Source organism: Henckelia pumila, chromosome 2 (assembly GCF_033568475.1).
Source record: "Henckelia pumila isolate YLH828 chromosome 2, ASM3356847v2, whole genome shotgun sequence".
NCBI lineage: Eukaryota > Viridiplantae > Streptophyta > Magnoliopsida > Lamiales > Gesneriaceae > Henckelia > Henckelia pumila.
In genome coordinates this window covers 17,423,059-17,445,496 of record NC_133121.1, presented here as the reverse complement: position 1 = coordinate 17,445,496, position 22,438 = coordinate 17,423,059, and the positions used below count along the sequence as shown (strand labels likewise).

The following is a 22,438-nucleotide window of genomic DNA, read 5'->3' as shown; positions in this document are numbered from 1 at the left end:
TAAAAAAAAAAGTGAAATTAAAAAATAACCATAATATTCAATCCAATTTAAAATTTTGAAAAAAAAAACTATTATTATCAGTAATTGAATATTGGCGGTAAGTTTCCATATATTTGAGCTTCTGCTTTTATATACATAGACATGAAATTGATCTCTGAAGCAAAGTTAATTATGGCAGGAAGGATGATTGTGACCAACACGTCGGGGAAAGATCTCGCCTACACCAATCTCGTCTCGTCTACTGTTCTTCCTCCAATCTACCCAATTTACTGGTGCCTGGATCTGCCTTTGCTTTGATCGGCGATGTTTTTGTCCTCACTGTTGCTTTTTGAGAGGAATGGGAGAACTGTTGATTTTATGTAAATACTTTAAATATGCAATTAGATCTTACTCTGTTGGTGTAGCAATCAAATAGGGTTTAAGTTATGGCTCTCCCTTGTTAATAATAGGGAAAACTATTCTCCTCTTTTGCAAATTATGACAACTGGTCAAAGAGTAACATTTGAATACCATGGCATTGGATATATTTTCACTGTCAATCAAGCTGCTGTGGAGGGGCTAGAGAAGTCTAATAGTACTATCGAAAGAGGAATTATATCAGCTGATACATACATTATCTTTGAAGCACCAAATTCAAGTGGGATAAAGGTTTCCTTTTTAATTCGCTTTTGACAAATATGTGGTTATATATGCGTGTGTGTGTGTGTGTGTGTGTGATATCTTTCAAATGATGTATGATGTTAACATATTTTCTTATGCATTGCAGATTGTCAATCAGCGTGAAGCTGCAAGCAGCAACATCTTTAAGCATAAGGAGTTCGATCTTCAATCATTAGGTATAGGTGGCTTGAGTGCAGAGTTTGCTGATATATTCAGAAGAGCTTTTGCCTCGAGGGTTCTCCCTCCTCAAGTGCATTCTAAGTATGCTTGTGTTCGACATTGTTTATAATTTTTTCACTTATATCCTGACATTAGAAGATTCCGTTTAGGTGGATATAACCATTAATGACACTTTTCTTTTAGACTGGGTCACAAGCACGTCAAGGGAGTGCTGCTCTATGGGCCTCCTGGTACTGGGAAGGCTTTAGTGGCTCGACAAATCGGAAAGGTTTTGAATGGGAAAGAACCAAAGGTATGTGTGCATGAAGTATTTCTAGACATGTTATGACTGAAAGAAACTTGCAAAGGAATGGTGTTTTTGCTATATTGTTCTAAAATTATTTGTGAGAGATACAAAGGCCAAGAAGAAAGTAAAGTTGCTTACTGAACTCTTAGTATTTTAATTGCATTAGCATTAGTACTTTACTTATAATTCTTAGTACTCTTGGTATCCCACTGGTTTAGGACTAGAATTGATGGTCTATTTAAACATCGCATGTGCATTCAAAACTTTACATTCAGCATTAATAATATTTTCAGTTTCATATTATTTTCTCTAAATTAAGTTGAGTTTTATTGTTTAGTTTGAAACACCCCTTCCAGTGCAGTGCTGCACCAGTCAGATGTGGCATGCATTTGGATGTTTAATTCATTCATGCATTTGATTGACCTGTTCTTTGATATTGATTTCAACTTTTTGTCTAAGTTTTTGATGCATTGTAATCAATTGGCAACGCGTTGAGTTTTTCTTTTTGGGGGGCTTCATCAAAAGAAAGTAGAAGCTGTGAAGATTTTTATTTCACTTGATGCATGATTTGAATGTTTGAAAGGAATAGATAACTTCGCAGGTATGTAGAATTTTAGCATCATTTTTTCTCCTCTTGTATGCAGCCGCTAGGACGAAAAATTATAGTGGAGCAGAGCTTGAAGGTGTTGTAAGAAGTGCAATTTCATATGCTCTGAATAAGCAACTAAGCATGGATGATCTTACCAAACCAGTGGACGAAGAAAGTATAAGAGTCACCATGGATGATTTTTCGAACGCCCTTAAAGAAATCATTCCAGCGTTTGGAGCTTCGACTGATGATCTTGAATGCTGCAGGTATGAATATTCACCTAAAGAAAGATTTTTATGAGAAGCTGTACTTTGAACTGATTAGGATCTCAAACATGGGGTGTTAAATGTGATCAAATATGTGTTCGTCATAGGTTTAGTGGAACATCGATTAATATTTACTTCAAGTTTATGAGTTTTAATCTTCATGAAAGCTTTAGGTTGGCAACTCCAAGCAGAGTTAATACAACAGTTTGGTTGTGCTATGGAATGAAGGACCGTGCATGACCCTGTTTTAAATGGGTGGCATGTGAACCTTTTCTATTGTCTGCCAGTAACATGCCATCTGTAGTTTTATCGTCTTAATTTATGCCTAATGGTAATTGTATAGCACTACTGTTAAAGATACTCTGTAGTGGGGATAGATAATTTGAAAAAGGAAAGAAGTAATTAATCTTTTACAAACACGGTTTAGAAAAGGCAAAGGATCGGAGTCTCTTTTCTGCATGTAATCTGCTTGAGTGGCATGTGATGTAGGATATGTTTTTAATTGATGTAGGTAAAGATTTGTTCATTTGCTCTCCTTCCCCTTAAATCTATGAACTATTTCTTTTCCTTCTCTGTCAACAAAATTTCCAGCACTTGTTTGCGCAGTTTCCTACTTTGTCACATTGGCCATTGTTTATTCCCATAATTTTTGAGACAAAAGTATACCATGTACAACATTCTAATAGTTACTCCTACATAAAGAAAGCACGCACAGTGACACTGTCAGTTTCTGATCCACACTAATTAGGTACCTTTTATCTTTATTCAACCATGGATGATCACAAGTGTTTCTTCCTGAAATTCAATAATTAACTATGCATCTTGCAGACTCAATGGCATAATGGAATGCGGTGAGCGTCATGATGACATTTATCGAAAAACTATGCTATTAGCAAAAAAATTAAAGATAGTTGACGAAGTCCGCTTGTTACTTGCCTTCTTGAAGGTCCCCGTGGCAGGTAATCAAGTTTTAATGTGTGATATTAAAATTATAGTAAATTATCACTCCACTAAATTGAAAGAGTGGGTGCCCGGTTAGCCAACTTGTGGCTAAGGGCTTTTATGACTCTATGTAAAACAATCTTTTGTTTAATATAATTTACACTTTTATAATGACATTGACTTTATCTTTCTTCATATTGTTATATTATGATATACTATTGTTGTTTTGATAAAGACCTTGAATATACTATAGTGTATGTAAGATGTGGTAGCACATGGGGATGGCTATCATGAAACATATCTTATAGTCACTGTATATTCTAAACTGTTCCTAGTCAATTGAGCCGTCCGCAAATAAGGATAAGGATCGCTCGAGATTGAGACTAGCATTTGCGATGCCGAGTACCACGTTTCATTGGTATGGAACATAGAGATGTTCAAAGCATGCAAATGGATATTCATATGATGAATGATCGAACTACCCTATTCGGACTTTCCAAGTGGTTATCACTTATCGAGTGGATAAAGTCCGCGGTTTTGGTTGTACACCATTAGTCCTTATTACTTGAAACATCATTGAGACTCTATATGCTAGTACTGTACTTTGACTCATTTACCGACTCTATTGGGGTCATCAGGTGTCGGGATTGGGTACAGTTACGACACATATAGGAGTCGATGCTTTGTTGTCAAGGATTCACCACATACTTGCGAGTGTGGATATCCTATGCGATCTGAGGAGATATTAGTGTGACGAATCTCTGGCCAGAGTACATGATGTGTTTTAGGTTACTTGGTGTTCCTAGTAACACATGCGATGTCACTAATAGATCTCCAAGATGTTATGCATAGTTATCGAATCTCGAACGACTCTCGATATACCAATGGTTGTTGATTCGATCGGGATATATGGATGAAGGGACCGTACTGTACGCTAACCAAAATCTACTGGTTCTTGCAGGCACTATCAGTAATACCTAGGGAATCATGGGGCGATGTTGCTAGGCGCTCTTACCATGATTCGATGGGCAAGTCGAAAATTGTTGTTCCGAGTCACAAGGAGTTGTGAGCCCACGGCTAGCTGTATTCCTGAACCATTGAGGGTTACACAAGTAATGGATTACTAACCCCGTAGAGATAGTTAAATTTAAAGAGTTAAATTTAAGAGAAGTTGGACTTCTTAACTAAAGGGAGTGGGATTTCCTAAAATGACATAGGGATGGGCATTTTTGGAAATCACTGAATTCGGATTCAGAAAAATTATCTTGACTCTAAAAGATGCAGAAATGGTTTCTGTGCACATTGGTGAAATCGGTTTATCAATCGGAGTCACGTTGAATTTTATATTAATTTCTATAACAACAGGCTTGGCTTGTTGGGCTTAAGTTATGGATTGTGGGCTTTAAGGAGTTAGAGTCCTGATATAATTATAACTTAATCCAGTCTAGAAATTATCTATAAATAGGACTGCAGTGTTCGAAAATTTGGTGTGATTTTCAGTCTTGCAATTTTCGAATTTCAGCCTATATTCTTCAAGGGGATTTTCGAAATCCTCTGTCCCTTTTGGAGAAAATTCGGGTTGTGTTTTTGTGAAAAATTACAATCTGAATTAACAGATCATATCTGTTTATTCTCTACGCAAACTTCTGATTGATTTCTAGTGCAGTCAATCAGAGGGTTTTGTTTTCTATTCGTGGACCTGATTGAAGAAACGTTCGTTCATCAGTTCCGGGGATATACAACAAGAGCAGATTAAATTCTGTTCGTGTCCATAATCTCGCTTCGAGATTTTAAGATAAAATATTTAATAGTGATTATTTGTTTTACTTACACAATTTAATCGTAAAGTTTTGATACCCAGATATGGAATCGTTCCATATTAATAAAATAAATTTTTAAACTTCCGCTGCACCGGGTATCAATTCTAATTGATCTGAACACAGTTTTCCAACAGTGGTATCAGAGCCAGGTTGCTCAGATCAAACGATTAAATTAATCGATTGTACAAAATTTTTAAGCCTCGGTTTTTTGAAACAAAACGAAAATTTAAAATTAAATTTTAATGGGCAAATCGGGCAGCGATCGTCGCTGCCCGGGGAAGCGACGGGCTGCCCAGCCCGGGCCCTTTTTGGGGCACGGGCTGCCCGGGATTGTCCCGGGCAGCCCGGAAAAATTATTTTTTAATTTTTAATTAAAATTTTAATTTTTTGAAATTCTAGTTTTTGATCCGATCGAAAATTGTTTTTGATTGGTTCACGAGGCATCGGATCGAATTGTTCGAGTCCGAAAATTTTAAAATTGATTTTTGGATAAATTTGAATTTTTGGAGAATTTATAAATTTTATCCGTTAAATTAAATTTTATAAAATTAATTATTTTGGTACAATTGATGATAAGATATGATCTTATGGATGGATAAGATAAAATATAATTTTATCTTTTAAATTATGATGCCTTTGCATGTTTATCCAATTATTTAATTATTGAATTAATTAATGGATAAAGGATGATCGATTGTCATGACCAATGTTTTAGGTGTATGTTAGGTGATTTACATTTGTCTTATTGTTGTTGGTGTTTATTAATGGGCTTGGTTTATAGCCCAATATGATTGTCATATGTAATAAAAGTGGGCCTGGTTTATGGCCCGTTCCCACCCCTAAAATGTATCCCATATTTGTCATCGAAATTTTGATAAGTGTATTTTATACACTTAATTTATATATGATTTTAATTGTTAAATATTTGTTTCGAGCAGATTTATGTGGGTATTGTTTTGTTTTTGTGATTGTAGGAAATTATCGAGATTTTGTGAATTATGGAATTTCGAGGAGAAAAATAAGAAGTTTAGAAGAGAAAGGAGAAGAAAGAAGAAAGAAGAAAAGAAAAGGAAACAACGTACAGAGTCAGGAGAGGTTAATGGGCTTTTCACAATTGGGCCAAAAATAGCGCTTATCTTTAGCGCTTCATTCAGAGCAAACGCGCTGCGTTCCTTGGGAGATTTGAGAATTGAAACAGAAGGCTATACGCGCCCGCCTGAGCTATGGAGTGGCCGCGCGTCGCCAATTTCTGAACTTGGAAATATTTTATCGGAATGAAACTTCTATATTTTGTGGGCTTTTGAGTGGGCTTTTGAGATGCGATATAAAAGGAATTTTTAGAGTCTTAATAGGGAGAGCCGCCACACACAATACACATAAGAGATCAAAGAACAGGAATTGAACGAGAGATTTTTCTTGAAGGATTTCTGGAAGCTTAACTTGAAGAACGAAGACGGAGTTTGATAGTCCGGACACAGCGTCGACGATGGATTTGTTTCTTTTATCTTTTATTTTGTTACTTCTGAATATGTTTGGATTTATTATTTATTGTTTTCAAAATTTTATTATGAACTAATTTTTTTAGTCTAGAGGTTGATATAGCCTGGTGTAGACACTTTCATGAATTCTTGATTTTATTGGATTGAGTTTCTTCTAGATTAATTATTTTTTCTAGAATTGATTGTCTTTTCAATTATCTAATCAATAATTGATTTGTTATATTTATTTGAAATCTGGCACTCGGGAGAGGAGATTTTGAATAGGACATTAGAAATTACACTGTTAATTGTTTATCTGACTCGGGAGAGCTTATAACTTTAACAGAGATTTTTAAAAGAGAACATTGTTTTGTGATAGATCATTGCGATAAATTTTTAATAGGGATATTGGAATTTAATTGTAGTTGATAAACATTATTTGTTGCTCGGGAGAGAGAAATAATAAACTTAAGTGTTCTTGGTTATTAATTGACTGGAATTCATGAAGATTAATTAATTAGGATTGACTGTTGTTGAAACCAGGTGAAATCTATACCTCTAGACCATTTTCTCTGATTGATTTTAATCTAAAAGTTGTGTGCGTGCTATCAAAATTTCATTGATTATTTATTTTATTGCAAAATTCTTGATTATTGATTTTCTAGATAAAGTTTGGACTATTTTAATTACAAGCGCTAAGATTTTCATTTTACTCCCTGTGGGATCGATATCTGAATTATTCACTATATTAAAACTTGACACTCGTACGCTTGCGAGTATTTTTCACAACAAATTTATTGTAAATTTATTAGACTTAGTGGAAGACAAAGATTTGAAGAAATGGTGGGCCCAGCAGACAATGAAGACCGAATAAATGTAAATTGGAAGCACAATGTAATAGGATTGCATTGCATACTTACATATCACCTAGGATTGGACTTAGACTCGTGATTGGCAACCACGGGTCGATTAGTTAATGGGATCGATCATCCTTAAATAATATATGATATTATTGATGTATGCATGTTTAGACAAAATTGTATGAATCCCGCAAGCATACATAAATTGCATGATGAGACAAATTTTCAAAATTAAAAATCCCTCATTTTAAATATGATTTAAAATTGATATCAAGATTAATAAAAAGGGAATTTAAATATTGTTTAAATATTCATACCTTCCATCAACGATCAATGTATTAGATGCTACCCGCGGATACGGTCCGGCTCATATTATTGGGGGGGCCCGTTCGTCGGAAAGTTGTACGTTGGATCGACACTTGTTGTAAGTTGGGTGAAACTCCCATAGGATTGGCTCATATTATTGGGGATCCACATGGCGACCGTCCATCACAACTTAATATTGATGGGTTATCTTGACATGTCACAATAAACGGCGTCATATTATTGGGCCCTTATTGGACATGAGGTAAAAACATGGGGGTTACTTTGGAAGTAATTGGGCTCTACCTTTTGAAAATTATGGTTGGCTGATATTATTCGGGATCATGATTTGTCAATTGGACTCCATGTTATCACTAAGAAAAACAGTTTCCCGTTTTCACTAAAGGGTAGTGAAATCGTTAAAATAGTGGGTGTAATTCATAAAATAAAATTTTCCATATTTTATGTCTTAGTAAATTAATTAAACAAATCACTGATTATTGTCTGTTTCCTCTTCAGTATTATATTACGATGAATCCACGCAATCCACTGTTTTCAATTCTCGGACAAAACAAATTGATTGGCGCAAACTATACGGAATGGTTCCGTAAGTTGAAAATTATTCTAAACTCGGAGAAAATTTTCTACGTGTTAGAAAATAATCCTCCAAAGGAAGCACCGGCTAATATAAGTCCGGAAGAATTGGCAAAACTTGATCAATGGTGGGACCATGATATCAAGGCTAAATGCTATATGCAAGCTTCAATGTCTGATGAACTCCAGAGGCGATTTGAGGATGCCGTGAATGAAAGAGTGGGTGCCCGGTTAGCCAACTTGTGGCTAAGGGCTTTTATGACTCTATGTAAAATAATCTTTTGTTTAATATAATTTACACTTTTATAATGGCATTGACTTTATCTTTCTTCATATTGTTATATTATGATATACTATTGTTGTTTTGATAAAAACCTTGAATATACTATAGTGTATGTAAGATGTGGTAGCACATGGGGATGACTATCATGAAACACATCTTATAGTCACTGTATATTCTAAACTGTTCCTAGTCAATTGAGCCGTCTGCAAATAAGGATAAGGATCGCTCGAGATTGAGACTAGCATTTGCGATGCCGAGTACCACGTTTCATTGGTATGAAACATAGAGATGTTCAAAGCATGCAAATGGATATTCATATGATGAATGATCGAACTACCCTATTCGGACTTTCCAAGTGGTTATCACTTATCGAGTGGATAAAGTCCGCGGTTTTGGTTGTACACCATTAGTCCTTATTACTTGAAACATCATTGAGACTCTATATGCTAGTGCTGTACTTTGACTCGTTTACCGACTCTATTGGGGTCATCAGGTGTCGGGATTGGGTACAGTTACGACACATATAGAAGTTGATGCTTTGTTGTCAAGAATTCACCACATACTTGCGAGTGTGGATATCCTATGCGATCTGAGGAGATATTAGTGTGACGAATCTCTGGCCAGAGTACATGATGTGTTTTAGGTTAATGAGTTATCCTAGTAACACATGCGATGTCACTAATAGATCTCCAAGATGTTATGCATAGTTATCGAATCTCGAACGACTCTCGATATACCAATGGTTGTTGATTCGATCGGGATATATGGATGAAGGGACCGTACTGTACGCTAACCAAAATCTACTGGTTCTTGCAGGCACTATCAGTAATACCTAGGGAATCATGGGGCGATGTTGCTAGGCGCTCTTACCATGATTCGATGGGTAAGTCGGAAATTGTTGTTCCGAGTCACAAGGAGTTGTGAGCCCACGGCTAGCTGTATTCCTGAACCATTGAGGGTTACACAAGTAATGGATTACTAAAACCCCGTAGAGATAGTTAAATTTAAAGAGTTAAATTTAAGAGAAGTTGGACTTCTTAACTAAAGGGAGTGGGATTTCCTAAAATGACATAGGGATGGGCATTTTTGGAAATCACTGAATTCAGATTCAGAAAAATTATCTTGACTCTAAAAGATGCAGAAATGGTTTCTGTGTACATTGGTGAAATCAGTTTATCAATCGGAGTCACGATGAATTTTATATTAATTTCTACAACAACAGGCTTTGCTTGTTGGGCTTAAGTTATGGATTATGGGCTTTAAGGAGTTAGAGTCCTGATACAATTATAACTAGAAATTATCTATAAATATATGTGCAGTGTTCGAAAATTACATGCAATTCATTATTAGAATTTTCGAAAAACACTACAAAATATTTCAAGAGGATTTTCGAAATCTTCTGTCCCTTTCGGAGAAAATTCGGCTTGTGATTTTTATGAAAAATTACAATCTGAATTAACAGATCATATCTGTTTATTCTCTACGCAAACTTCTGATTGATTTCTAGTGCAGTCAATCAGAGGGTTTTGTTTTCTATTCGTGGACCTGATTGAAGAAACGTTCGTTCATCAATTCCGGGGATATACAACAAGAGCAGATTAAATTCTGTTGGTGTCCATAATCTCGCTTCGAGATTTTAAGGTAAAATATTTAATTGTGATTATTTATTTTACTTACACAAATTTAATCGTGAAAGTTTTGATACCCAGATATGGAATCGTTCCATATTAATAAAATAAATTTTTTAAACTTCCGCTGCACCGGGTATCAATTCTAATTGATCTGAACACAGTTTTCCAACAGTGGTATCAGAGCCAGGTTGCTCAGATCAAACGATTTAATTAATCGATTGTACAAAATTTTTAAGCCTCGGTTTTTGAAACAAAACAAATTTTTTAAAATTAAATTTTTGACGGGCAAAACACGGGCAGCGATTGTCGCTGCCCAGGGCAGTGCACGGCCCGAGCCTCGGTCGGGGCACGGGCTGCCCGGGATTGTCCCGGGCAGCCCGGAAAATTAAAATTTTAATTTTTGAAAAAATTTTGAATTTTTGAAATTCTAGTGTTTGATCCGATCGAAAATTGTTTTTGATTAGATCACGAGGCATCGGATCGAATTGTTCGAGTTTGAAATTTTTAAAATTGATTTTTGGATAAATTTGAATTTTTGGAAAATTAATAAATTTTATCCTTTAAATTAGACTTTATAAAATTAATTATTTTGGTACAATTGATGATAAGATATGATCTTATGGATGGATAAGATAAAATATGATTTTATCTTTTAATTATGATGTCATTGCATGTTTATCCAATTATTTTAATTATTGAATTAATTATTGGATAAAAGGATGATCGATTGCCATGACCAATGTTTTAGGTGTATGTTAGGTGATTTACATTTGTCTTATTGTTGTTGGTGTTTATTAATGGGCTTGGTTTATAGCCCAATATGATTGTCATATGTAATAAAAGTGGGCCTGGTTTATGGCCCGTTCCCACCCCTAAAATGTATCTCATATTTGTCATCGAAATTTATTGTAAATTTATTAGACTTAGTGGGAGACAAAGATTTGAAAAAATGGTGGGCCCAGCAGACAATGAAGACCGAAGAAATATAAATTGGAAGCACAATGTAATATGATTGCATTGCATACTTACATATCACCTAGGATTGGACTTAGACTCGTGATTGACAACCACGGGTCGATTAGTTAATGGGATCGATCATCCTTAAATAATATATGATATTATTGATGTATGCATGTTTAGACAAAATTGTATGAATCCCGCAAGCATACATAAATTGCATGATGAGACAAATTTTCAAAATAAAATCCCTCATTTTAAATATGATTTAAAATTGATATCAAGATAAACAAAAGGAATTTTAAATATTGTTTAAATATTCCTACCTTCCATCAACGATCAATGTATGTGATGCTACCCGCGGATACGGTCCGGCTCATATTATTGGGGGGCCCGTTCGTCAAAAAGCTGTACATTGGATCGACACATGTTGTAAGTTGGGTGGAACTCCAATGGGATTGGCTCATATTATTGGCGATCCACATGGCGACCGTCCATCACAACTTAATATTGATGGGTCATCTTGACATGTCACAATAAACGACGTCATATTATTGGGCCCTTATTGGACATGAGGTAAAAACATGGAGGTTGCTTTGGAAGCAATTGGGCTCTACCTTTTGCTAATTATGATTGGCTGATATTATTCGGGACCATAGTTTGTCAATTGGACTCCATGTTCCCACTAAAGAAAATGTTTCTCGTTTTCACTAGAGGGTAGTGAAATCGTCAAAATAGTGGGAGTGTAATTCATAAAATAAAATTCGCCATATTTTATGTCTTAGTAAATTAATTAAACAAATCATTGATTATTGTCTGTTTCCTTTTCAGTATACTATTACAATGACTTCTCGCAATCCACTGTTTTCAATTCTCGAACAAAACAAATTGACTGGCGCAAACTATACGGAATGGTTCCGTAAGTTGAAAATTATTCTTACTTCGGAAAAAGCTTTCTACGTGTTAGAGAAGCCGCCTCCGAAGGAAGCCCCGGCTAATACAAGTCCGGAAGAGTTGGCCAAACTTGATTTATGGTGGGACCATGATATCAAGGCCAAATGCTACATGCAGGCTTCGATGTCTGATGAGCTTCAAAGGAGATTCGAGGATACCGTGAATGCTGCTGACATTCACAAGAACCTCAAGGAACTCTTTGAAGCTCAGTCAAGATCGGAGAGGTATGCCACCGTCAGAAAGCTCATGACGAGCCGCATGCGAGATGGGACTTCGGTCCGTGAGCATGGGGTGCGCATGATTGGGCTCATTGAAAAGTTGGTAACACTCGACTTGACTTTGGAGCATGAACTTAGCGCGGACTTGTTGCTTCTATCACTTCCTTCATCGTTTGACGGTTTTGTGATGAACTTCAATATGAACAAGATAGAGGCCACCCTTGAAGAGATGGTCAATATGCTTGTCACATATGAAGCCACACTAAAGAAGGATAAACCGGTACTCTTGGTTGGCTCCTCTTCTAACTCTAAGAAAGGACCAAGTGGAAAGGGTAAGAAACGTTCTGCGCCGCCCAAGAAGATTGTACCAAATAAGAAGGGAAAGGCCAAGGCTTCAATTGAAATAAAAGATGAAAACGTTTGTCATTACTGCAAGAAACCCGGTCATTGGAAACGTAATTGCAAGGAATACCTCGAACAATTGCGAACTGCAAAGGGTATGTTTTACATTAAAATAAATGTTTCGCTTAATACTTCTTCTTGGGTATTGGATACCGGATGTGGATCTCACATTTGCAATGATTTGCAGGTGATGACAAGAAGTCGTAAGCTAAGGATGGGTGAGACCCAGCTAAGGCTCGGGAATGGTTCTAGAGTCGAAGCCAAAGCTATAGGAGACATTTATTTAGTTTTGCAGAACAATTTTAAGTTATTTTTGAGAGATGTTTTATATGTTCCGGATTTGGTCAAAAACATTATATCTATTTCTATGCTTGATAGAGATGGTTTTTCTTGCAATTTTGTAAATGAGATTTGAAATATTTACAAGAATGAATGTTTGATTGGAAATGGACAACTTGAAAACGATCTATATAGCTTAAAATTAAAAGACGTTCCAATTAATTATGTTGATAAACCGGTAACAACAATTAAAAGGAAGGACGTTAGTCAAAACCCGGCAAACCTTTGGCATGCTAGGCTAGGTCATATTTCCTCAAGGAGGATGAACAAGCTAGTGGGAGAGGGCATGTTTGATATGTCTGATATTAACTCTCTACCTACTTGTGAGTCCTGCCTAAAGGGAAAAATTACTAAATCTCCTTTCAAAGGGAAACCTGAGCGTAGTCAAAATCTGTTGGATTTGATCCATACAGATTTTTGCGGTCCATTTAGGATTGGTACTAAATGTGGCAACACCTACTTCATTACCTTTACTGATGATCATTCTAGGTATGGGTATTTATATTTAATGAAATATAAGTCTGAAGCATTTGAAAAGTTCAAAGAATTCAAGGCTGAAGTAGAAAACAAACTAGGTAAAAGTATTAAGGCACTTCGATCGGATCGAGGTGGAGAATACTTAAGTACCGAGTTTTTGGACTATCTAAAAGAGAATGGGATTCTCTCTCAGTGGACTCTTCCTATGACACCTCAGCTTAATGGTGTTTCGGAGCGTCGCAATCGAACTTTGTTGGACATGGTTCGATCCATGATGAGCTTCACTGAGCTCCCACCTTCGTTTTGGGGCTACGCGCTTGAAACGGCGGTATTGTTGTTAAACAACGTCCACACTAAAGCAGTAAATAAAACACCATACGAGTTATGGAATGGCAAAGCTCCTAAGTATTCGTACTTGAGGATTTGGGGATGTCCTGCTTACGTGAAGCAGACAGTGGGAGATAAGTTGGATAGTCGATCTACTTTATGTTATTTTGTAGGGTATCCGAAGAATTCAATCGGATATTATTTCTATCATCCTGCTGAAACAAAAGTGTTTGTTTCAAGGAATGCCACCTTCTTGGAGAAGGAGTTCTTATTGGATAAGAAAGGTAAGATGATGGAACTCGAAGAAATTCAAGAAGAACCCGAGATACAAAATAGTGATCCTACACCTCAAGAATCATCACAAGACACGCCTATTACTAGGAGATCCGAGAGGACTTCTAGGCCTCCTATTAGATATGGTCTTCTTCTTGAAGGGGATCAAAGTGAACCCGACATTGGATGTGATCCAAGAAACTTCAAGGAAGCAATTTCTGATGCGGATTTGATTTTATGGCTTAAAGCTATGCAATCGGAAATAGACTCGATGCATTCTAACCAAGTTTGGTCTTTAGTAGATCCTCCCGATGGAATTGTTCCAATTGGGTGCAAATGGATCTACAAGAGAAAGCTTGGGCCTGATGGAAAGGTATTGACCTACAAGGCATGATTGGTGGCAAAAGGTTATACTCAAAGACAAGGAGTTGACTATGATGAAACCTTTTCACCAGTCGCAATGTTCAAGTCCATAAGAATCCTTATTGCCATAGCAGCATGGTATGACTATGAGATATGGCAAATGGATGTAAAGACTGCATTTATGGAAACATTAAGGAAGAGATCTATATGAAACAGCCTGAGGGATACACATCCATGGGAAGCGAGCATAAGGTATGCAAGCTTCAGAGATCAATCTATGGTCTCAAACAAGCATCAAGAAGTTGGAACCAGAAATTTGATGAAACGATAAAGGATTTTGGTTTTATCAAGAACCCGGAGGAACCATGCGTGTACAAGAAAGAAGTTAAGAATGCGGTAACATTCTTAGTACTTTATTTTGATGACATCCTACTCATGGGGAATGATGTAGGGATGTTGCAGTCAACAAAGATATGGTTATCAGGTAGATTCTCGATGAAGGATTTAGGTGAGGCATCCTATATTCTAGGAATTCAGATCTATAGAGATAGATCTAAAAGAATGATAGGACTCACTCAATCAACCTACATCGACACCATATTGAAAAGGTTTTCTATGGATGAGTCCAAGAGAGGACATCTACCTATGTGTCATGGAGTTTCTCTATCCAAGTCTATGTGTCCCAAGACTGACGAAGAGATAGAGAAGATGACACACGTGCCATATGCGTCAGCCATATGTAGTATCATGTATGGGATGATATCTACCAGACCGGATGTGGCCTATGCTCTGAGCGTCACGAGCAGATACCAAGCCAATCCCGGTCAAATGCATTGGAAAGCCGTGAAGGATATTCTTAAGTACTTGCGAAGGACTAAGAATTTGTTCATGGTTTATGGAGGGAGAGAATTGAAGTTGGAAGGCTATACCGACTCTAGCTTCCAATGTGACGTGGATGACTCGAAATCAACCTCTGGATTTGTATTCGTGCTCAATGGCGGTGTTGTCTCTTGGAAGAGTTCCAAGGAGGACACCACAGCGGATTCCACCACTGAGGCAGAATACATTGCAGCATCAGCTGCTGCTAAAGAGGCGGTTTGGATAAGTAAATTCATCCAAGAGTTGGGTGTAATTCCTGAAGCTGTTGGTCCAGTCCCGTTGTACTCTGACAACACGGGTACCGTTGCTTAGGCAAAGGAACCAAGGTCTCATCAGAAGTCCAAACACGTACTGAGAAAATACCACATCATCCGGGAGATCGTGGAAAGAGGAGACATCAGTGTCGAGAGAGTGGCCTCTACAGACAATATCGCTGATCCGCTTACTAAGCCCTTGCCAGGACCATTGTTTGACAAACATCGCGAAGCAATGAGATTATGTAGTATGACTAGTTGGCTTTAGGGCAAGTGGGAGATTGAAAGAGTGGGTGCCCGGTTAGCCAACTTGTGGCTAAGGGCTTTTATGACTCTATGTAAAACAATCTTTTGTTTAATATAATTTACACTTTTATAATGGCATTGACTTTATCTTTCTTCATATTGTTATATTATGATATACTATTGTTGTTTTGGTAAAGACCTTGAATATACTATAGTGTATGTAAGATGTGGTAGCACATGGGGATGGCTATCATGAAACACATCTTATAGTCACTGTATATTCTAAACTGTTCCTAGTCAATTGAGCCGTCCGCAAATAAGGATAAGGATCGCTCGAGATTGAGATTAGCATTTGCGATGCCGAGTACCACGTTTCATTGTTATGGAACATAGAGATGTTCAAAGCATGCAAATGGATATTCATATGATGAATGATCGAACTACCCTATTCGGACTTTTCAAGTGGTTATCACTTATCGAGTGAATAAAGTCCGCGGTTTTGGTTGTACACCATTAGTCCTTATTACTTGAAACATCATTGAGACTCTATATGCTAGTACTGTACTTTGACTCGTTTACCGACTATATTGGGGTCATCAGGTGTCGGGATTGGGTACAGTTACGACACATATAGGAGTCGATGCTTTGTTGTCAAAAATTCACCACATACTTGCGAGTGTGGATATCCTATGCGATCTGAGGAGATATTAGTGTGACGAATCTCTGGCCAGAGTACATGATGTGTTTTAGGTTAATGGGTTATCCTAGTAACACATGCGATGTCACTAATAGATCTCCAAGATGTTATGCATAGTTATCGAATCTCGAACGACTCTCGATATACCAATGGTTGTTGATTCGATCGGGATATTTGGATGAAGGGACCGTACTGTACGCTAACCAAAATCTACTGGTTCTTGCAGGCACTATCAGTAATACTTAGGGAATCATGGGGCGATGTTGCTAGACGCTCTTACCATGATTCGATGGATATGTCGGAAATTGTTGTTCCGAGTCACAAGGAGTTGTGAGCCCACGGCTAGCTGTATTCCTGAACCATTGAGGGTTACACAAGTAATGGATTACTAAAACCCCGTAGATATAGTTAAATTTAAAGAGTTAAATTTAATGAAAGAGAAGTTAGACTTCTTAACTAAAGGGAGTGGAATTTCCTAAAATGACATAGGGATGGACATTTTTGGAAATCACTGAATTCGGATTCAGAAAAATTATCTTGACTCTAAAATATGCAGAAATGGTTTCTGTGCACATTGATGAAATCAGTTTATCAATCGGAGTCACGATGAATTTTATATTAATTTCTATAACAACAAGCTTGGCTTGTTGGGCTTAAGTTATGGATTGTGGGCTTTAAAGAGTTAGAGTCCTGATATAATTATAACTTAATCCAGTCTAGAAATTATCTATAAATAGGACTGCAGTGTTCGAAAATTTGGTGTGATTTTCAGTCTTGCAATTTTCGAATTTCAGCCTATATTATTCAAGGGGATTTTCGAAATCCTCTGTCCCTTTTGGAGAAAATTCGGGTTGTGTTTTTGTGAAAAATTACAATCTGAATTAACAGATCATATCTGTTTATTCTCTACGCAAACTTCTGATTGATTTCTAGTGCAGTCAATCAGAGGGTTTTGTTTTCTATTCGTGGACCTGATTGAAGAAACGTTCGTTCATCAGTTCCGGGGATATACAATAAGAGCAGATTAAATTCTGTTGGTGTCCATAATCTCGCTTCGAGATTTTAAGGTAAAATATTTAATAGTGATTATTTGTTTTACTTACACAATTTAATCGTAAAGTTTTGATACCCAGATATGGAATCGTTCCATATTAATAAAATAAAATTTTAAACTTCCGCTGCACCGGGTATCAATTCTAATTGATCTGAACACAGTTTTCCAACATAAATCTCCCTCGTTTTGGGCAGTGGTAAAACTGCAATGGCAACAACAATTGGAATTGAAAGTGATTTCCCCTATGTCAAAATTTTAAGTGATTTACTTTGCATGTGGACCGTATTTTTAATTCTCTACTCCTCTCATTAAGCATTTTTCACCATCTATCTCTGTAAATTGTTAGATATCTGTTGGAAAGATGATTGGACTCAGTGAACCAGCAAAATGTGCTCAGATTGTTAAGGTCCGATGCCTTAGCCTAACTGTGCAGAAGCACTTTGGCTCTTTTACTGTGCAGAAGCTTGAGGAGTATCTTTTCTATTTTTTTTTTTTTTTAGGTTTTTGAAGATGCTTACAAGTCACCATTAAGCTTAATTATCCTTGATGATATTGAAAGGTAGCGCTGCTGATTTGGAGATGAATGCTATTGGTTAATTTATAGCATTATCCATGAATTCATCTAATATATATTTGTTTTTCTAGGCTTTTGGAATATATTCCAATTGGGCCCCGTTTTTCAAATCTAATATCTCAGACATTGCTAGGACTCCTAATGCATCTTCCACCAAAGGTATTTTCCTGATGTTTGCATAAGCAATGAATGAGGTTCATCCAATTGATCTTAGCGAATTGACATGCGTGAGAATGTTGTGATGGTTATCAGGCATCTTTATTCTTTAGTGGATTGCAAACCAGATGAGCTTAAATCTAGCCGTTAAAAATTTTCCGAGGCTGGATCTCGTTGAGTTTTTTAATTAAAGTTGAGTTTTAATCGATATATCGATCGTATCAATCGTCATATATAGTTCTTCAAATGGATGAGCTAAAATCTAGCCGTTAAAAATTTTCGGAGGCTAGATCTCGTTGAGTTTTTGACTTAGCAGTCAAGTTCGGAGGGTTGATCTCGTTGAGTTTTTGACGTAGTAGTCAAGTTTAAATTGAGGTATCAATCGTCATATATAGTTCTTTGACCCTTAAAAAATCGAGTTTGTTCGGGCTAGAGCTCGACTAGATTAATCTTTGAAAATATTTAAGTTATATATATTTTGTAAAATTTTTAAGAAATGTATTTTGTAATTTGTTCATGTTAATAGAATGTTAAACTTAGTGAAAAACTAGCTTTTTTAAATTTAGATCTTTTATGTTTGGAAGATCTTGGCTTAAAGGTCCACTAAAGAGCTTATTTGGCACAAGCCTGAAAACAGCTCTACTTGGAGCTGAGTTGGTCATGTTCACAACTCGTCTCTGCTCTTGGCTAAAGCTTGGTACTATAAGCGACAATATGATAAAACAGTATGAGAAATTGTTAGAACCTAATGGGGGGGGGGGGGGGGGATTAGGTTCTTTGGCAACTTTAGCAATTTAAAGCGATTATACTAAACGCAAGCGGAAGACTAGTAAAACAATCAAATATAAAGCGGTAAATAAATGCGTAAAGTAAATAAAGCAGTAAAAGAGAGATAGGAATTGTTTATGGAAGTTTGACGATAAATCGTCTACGTCTCCCCTTCTTGGTTAAGTACGATTAACCAAGGATCCACTAGCACTCGAACACTTGGCCTTGATGGCTCCAAGGATAGCCTTTACAACTCAACACGATCACCGCGCCGATACAACTCGAACACTTGGCCTTAATGGCTCCAAGGATAGTCTCAACAAAAACACTTGGCTTCACACTCAAGTGTTTACAACAATAGCACAATACACTTGGCTTCATACTAAGTGTTTACAACAATAGCACAACCAACTCACAAACTATTTTCACAAATAACTCTCAAATATTGATTGAGCACTTTGGTAGAGAGAATATTGCTTGCAAATGAGAGAAGAAATGAGTTGGGATGTCTCTAAATGGTCTTGGCAAGCCTCTATTTATAGTTGGCAAAGATTTGAATTTGAATTTGTGTGCTTGGAGCGTTTATTGGGAAGCCAAGGAGTAGAGACAAAGTGTAGGCGCCGCTGCCTTCTTTTTCCAGCACTGAGCAGATTTTGTAGAAAAATTATATCTCTCAATCTAACCGTTGGATTGAGATCCAATTTGGACAGTCGCTTGAAAACATCTCAATCTTTAATGTGAACGGTGAAGATTGAATTTGAAGGAATCCAACACGTCCAGTAAATCTCGGAAGTCGAAAAATCACGTTCTCGCTTTTGTTCTGAGCATTACTTTTCAAAAATTCGAATCTCACACTCCATCCGTTGGATTGGCCTGCAATTAACACACAATCTTTGTAACATCCCGATATTGATAGTGATTGGTGGAGATTGGATTTGGATGCATCCATCGATTCCAGTAGTCTTCTGAATCCGATACTTCAGCAGTTAGCTCCTTGCAGAAATAGATACTGTTCAACATATTTGCAAAAATCATAACTCCATATCCAGCCGTTGGATTGATTTGAAATTTGGATAAAGACTTTAAAACATCATGAAAATCCATGTGATCGGTGGAGATCGGATTTTAATAACCGAAGCATTCCCAGGTATTTTCTGAAGTTGAGTCTTCATAGTTCATTCCTTGCAGAAGTAAGTACTGTGCAGCTTTGTTAAAAAAATCATATCTCCATATCCAGCCGTTGGATTGCTATGAAATTTGGAGAGAAGCTTGAAAACATCCTGATCTTGATTGTCACTGTTGGAGATCTGATTTGGATGAATGGAAAGTGCCCGGTGAATTTTGCAAGTTTCTGCTTTATAATATTGGCTTGTCCTTGTCCATTTCTTTTACAACTTCAAAGTAACTTCCAAGAATTTGATTGTTAATATGATCTAATCTGCAAAGTCTCACTTTAAATGGTTAGTAACAATTAACCGAGTTTTGTAATCATCAAAACATAATAATATGAGATTTGTTAATGCATTAAAAACATTAATCTCATAACACGAGATTTGTATGCGTTTAAGGCGTAACAATCTCCCCCTTTTTGATAATCACAAAACTTGGTTAAATAGGGGAAATAAAAGTACAATATTAAATAAACAATTTAAATTTGTGCATTAAAAACATTAATCTCATAACACGAGATTTGTATGCGTTTAAGGCGTAACAGAAATGTCAAGGTATTCGAGGTTTAACTCGTTTCCACACCAATTCAAATTTGTCCAAGATTGTTTAATTCTGCCGTTAGTTGTGACACTGAGCTCGAATAAAGATTCTCAACTGTTTTCTTGATAATCTAGTTAAGCTTATACAATGTTGTATTGGGTTTGACTAAATTTTCTGACACCCTAGTAAAAGTGACAATTATAGAAACTTTTCAAAATCTCAGCAACTTGTAGAGCTACAACACTTCGAATGTAGAACGGTATGTATTAAATTTTGTTCAAAATCGCATCCATTTATATTTTCCAAATCAACCCGTTCTTCTATAGTATTTTTTGGCATTAAACTCTTTGTTCCTCCTGGAAATTTTGGTTAATTTGGGCTTTTATCTTAACTGTTACATAAAATGGAGTGTTACTGGAACTCTACTTATTCTTTTGTTTTAGACATAATTTTATCCTATTGCTTGATTTCTCAGGGGAAAAAAATCCTTGTCATTGGGACCACAAGTGAAGTCATGCTATTGGAATCAATTGGAATTAAAGAAGCATTTTCTTTCACCTACAATCTTCCAACTCTGAAGACAGAAGATGCCAAAAAAGTATTTATGAGCCTCTTCCTCTCAGTTTTTTTATGTTATTTTTTCTAAAATTTGATTTGGAGACTTGGGAAACTCTTGACATTTAATTCAACACTTTGTTCGCAAGTGTTTTATTGATTATAGGTTAGTTTACAGGCCTTACATCAAGCATGAGAACTGTGTATTAATCTTTTACGGTGTTTGTATTAATCTTTTACTTCAGGTGTTGCAACAACTTAACGTTTTTAATTTTTTACGTTGTTTGAATTAATCTTTTACTTCAGGTATTGCAACAACTTAACGTTTTCTCCAGTGATGATCTTGATTATGCTGCAGATGCATTTAATGAGGTAAGTATTTACCCATGTATTTACTGCTACATTTTGTATGAAACACTTAGGATAAATATTTTATCATTCCAAAATATCCCTTCTTAGTAGACTAGACTTTATTCTAAAAGGGTTGACCCCGAAAGGGACCCATTCCACATGAGTCAGAGGCCCATTGGCTCATGCAAGGTTAAATCGAGGGATGTGCATACGAGTGGCAGGGACCTGAGGGAGGGAACAACATGGCCAACCCCCAGAGCATACCCCATAATATTCCAATAAAAAATATGTTCCACACGAGGATCGAACCCGCAATGCTGGAAAATTTTTTTCCACGTCACCTTAGGCCTTACCAACTTGCCTATACCCCTGTGGACGTAGACTAGACTTTATTCTCTATAGATTGAACGGATTGGGAGTCCATAAATGTTTCATAGAATAATCTTTAGCTCATGTTAATAACTGCCACCATTTTCTAACGGATTTCATCGTGGGAGAAGATAGTTGTAACACACTTACGCTGGTCTAAATTTTATGATATATGTTGAGAAAGACTCCAGATCGGAGAAGAAAAACTTTAAACATATATAATTGATTTGATTTTTTTTATGTAGATGCCCATCAAGAAGCTCTTTGCAGTCGTCGAAATGGCTGCTCAGGGTGAAGATGGTGGAGATGGTGAAATCATTTATTTTGGGAAAGAAAAAATCAACCTTTCATATTTTTATGATTGCTTACGTCTATGATTGCTTACGGTATTGGTAAAGCCGCACCACGCTGCTTCGACTATTATCTGCACTGATGCTGCGATTTCTTTTTTGTTTCGTTATGCATCAGACTTTCTACTTCATATAGAAATCGATTTTTTTTTTCATTTTTTTCTCGAGCGTGGTTTAGTTAAAAGATTTTATGATGCCATTTGAGTTGACACCATTTTTGTGTTTTTAATGTGAATTCCGTACCATGTTCAATTCTGTATGCATTCCATTGGA

General features: G+C 36.5%; 1 pseudogene; it reads left to right on the top strand.

The window, feature by feature from the left end:
- The first annotated feature begins 141 nt into the window (after positions 1–141).
- On the top strand, positions 142–22,192 carry LOC140877292 (vesicle-fusing ATPase-like; annotated as a pseudogene).
- Positions 22,193–22,438: the final 246 nt, after the last annotated feature.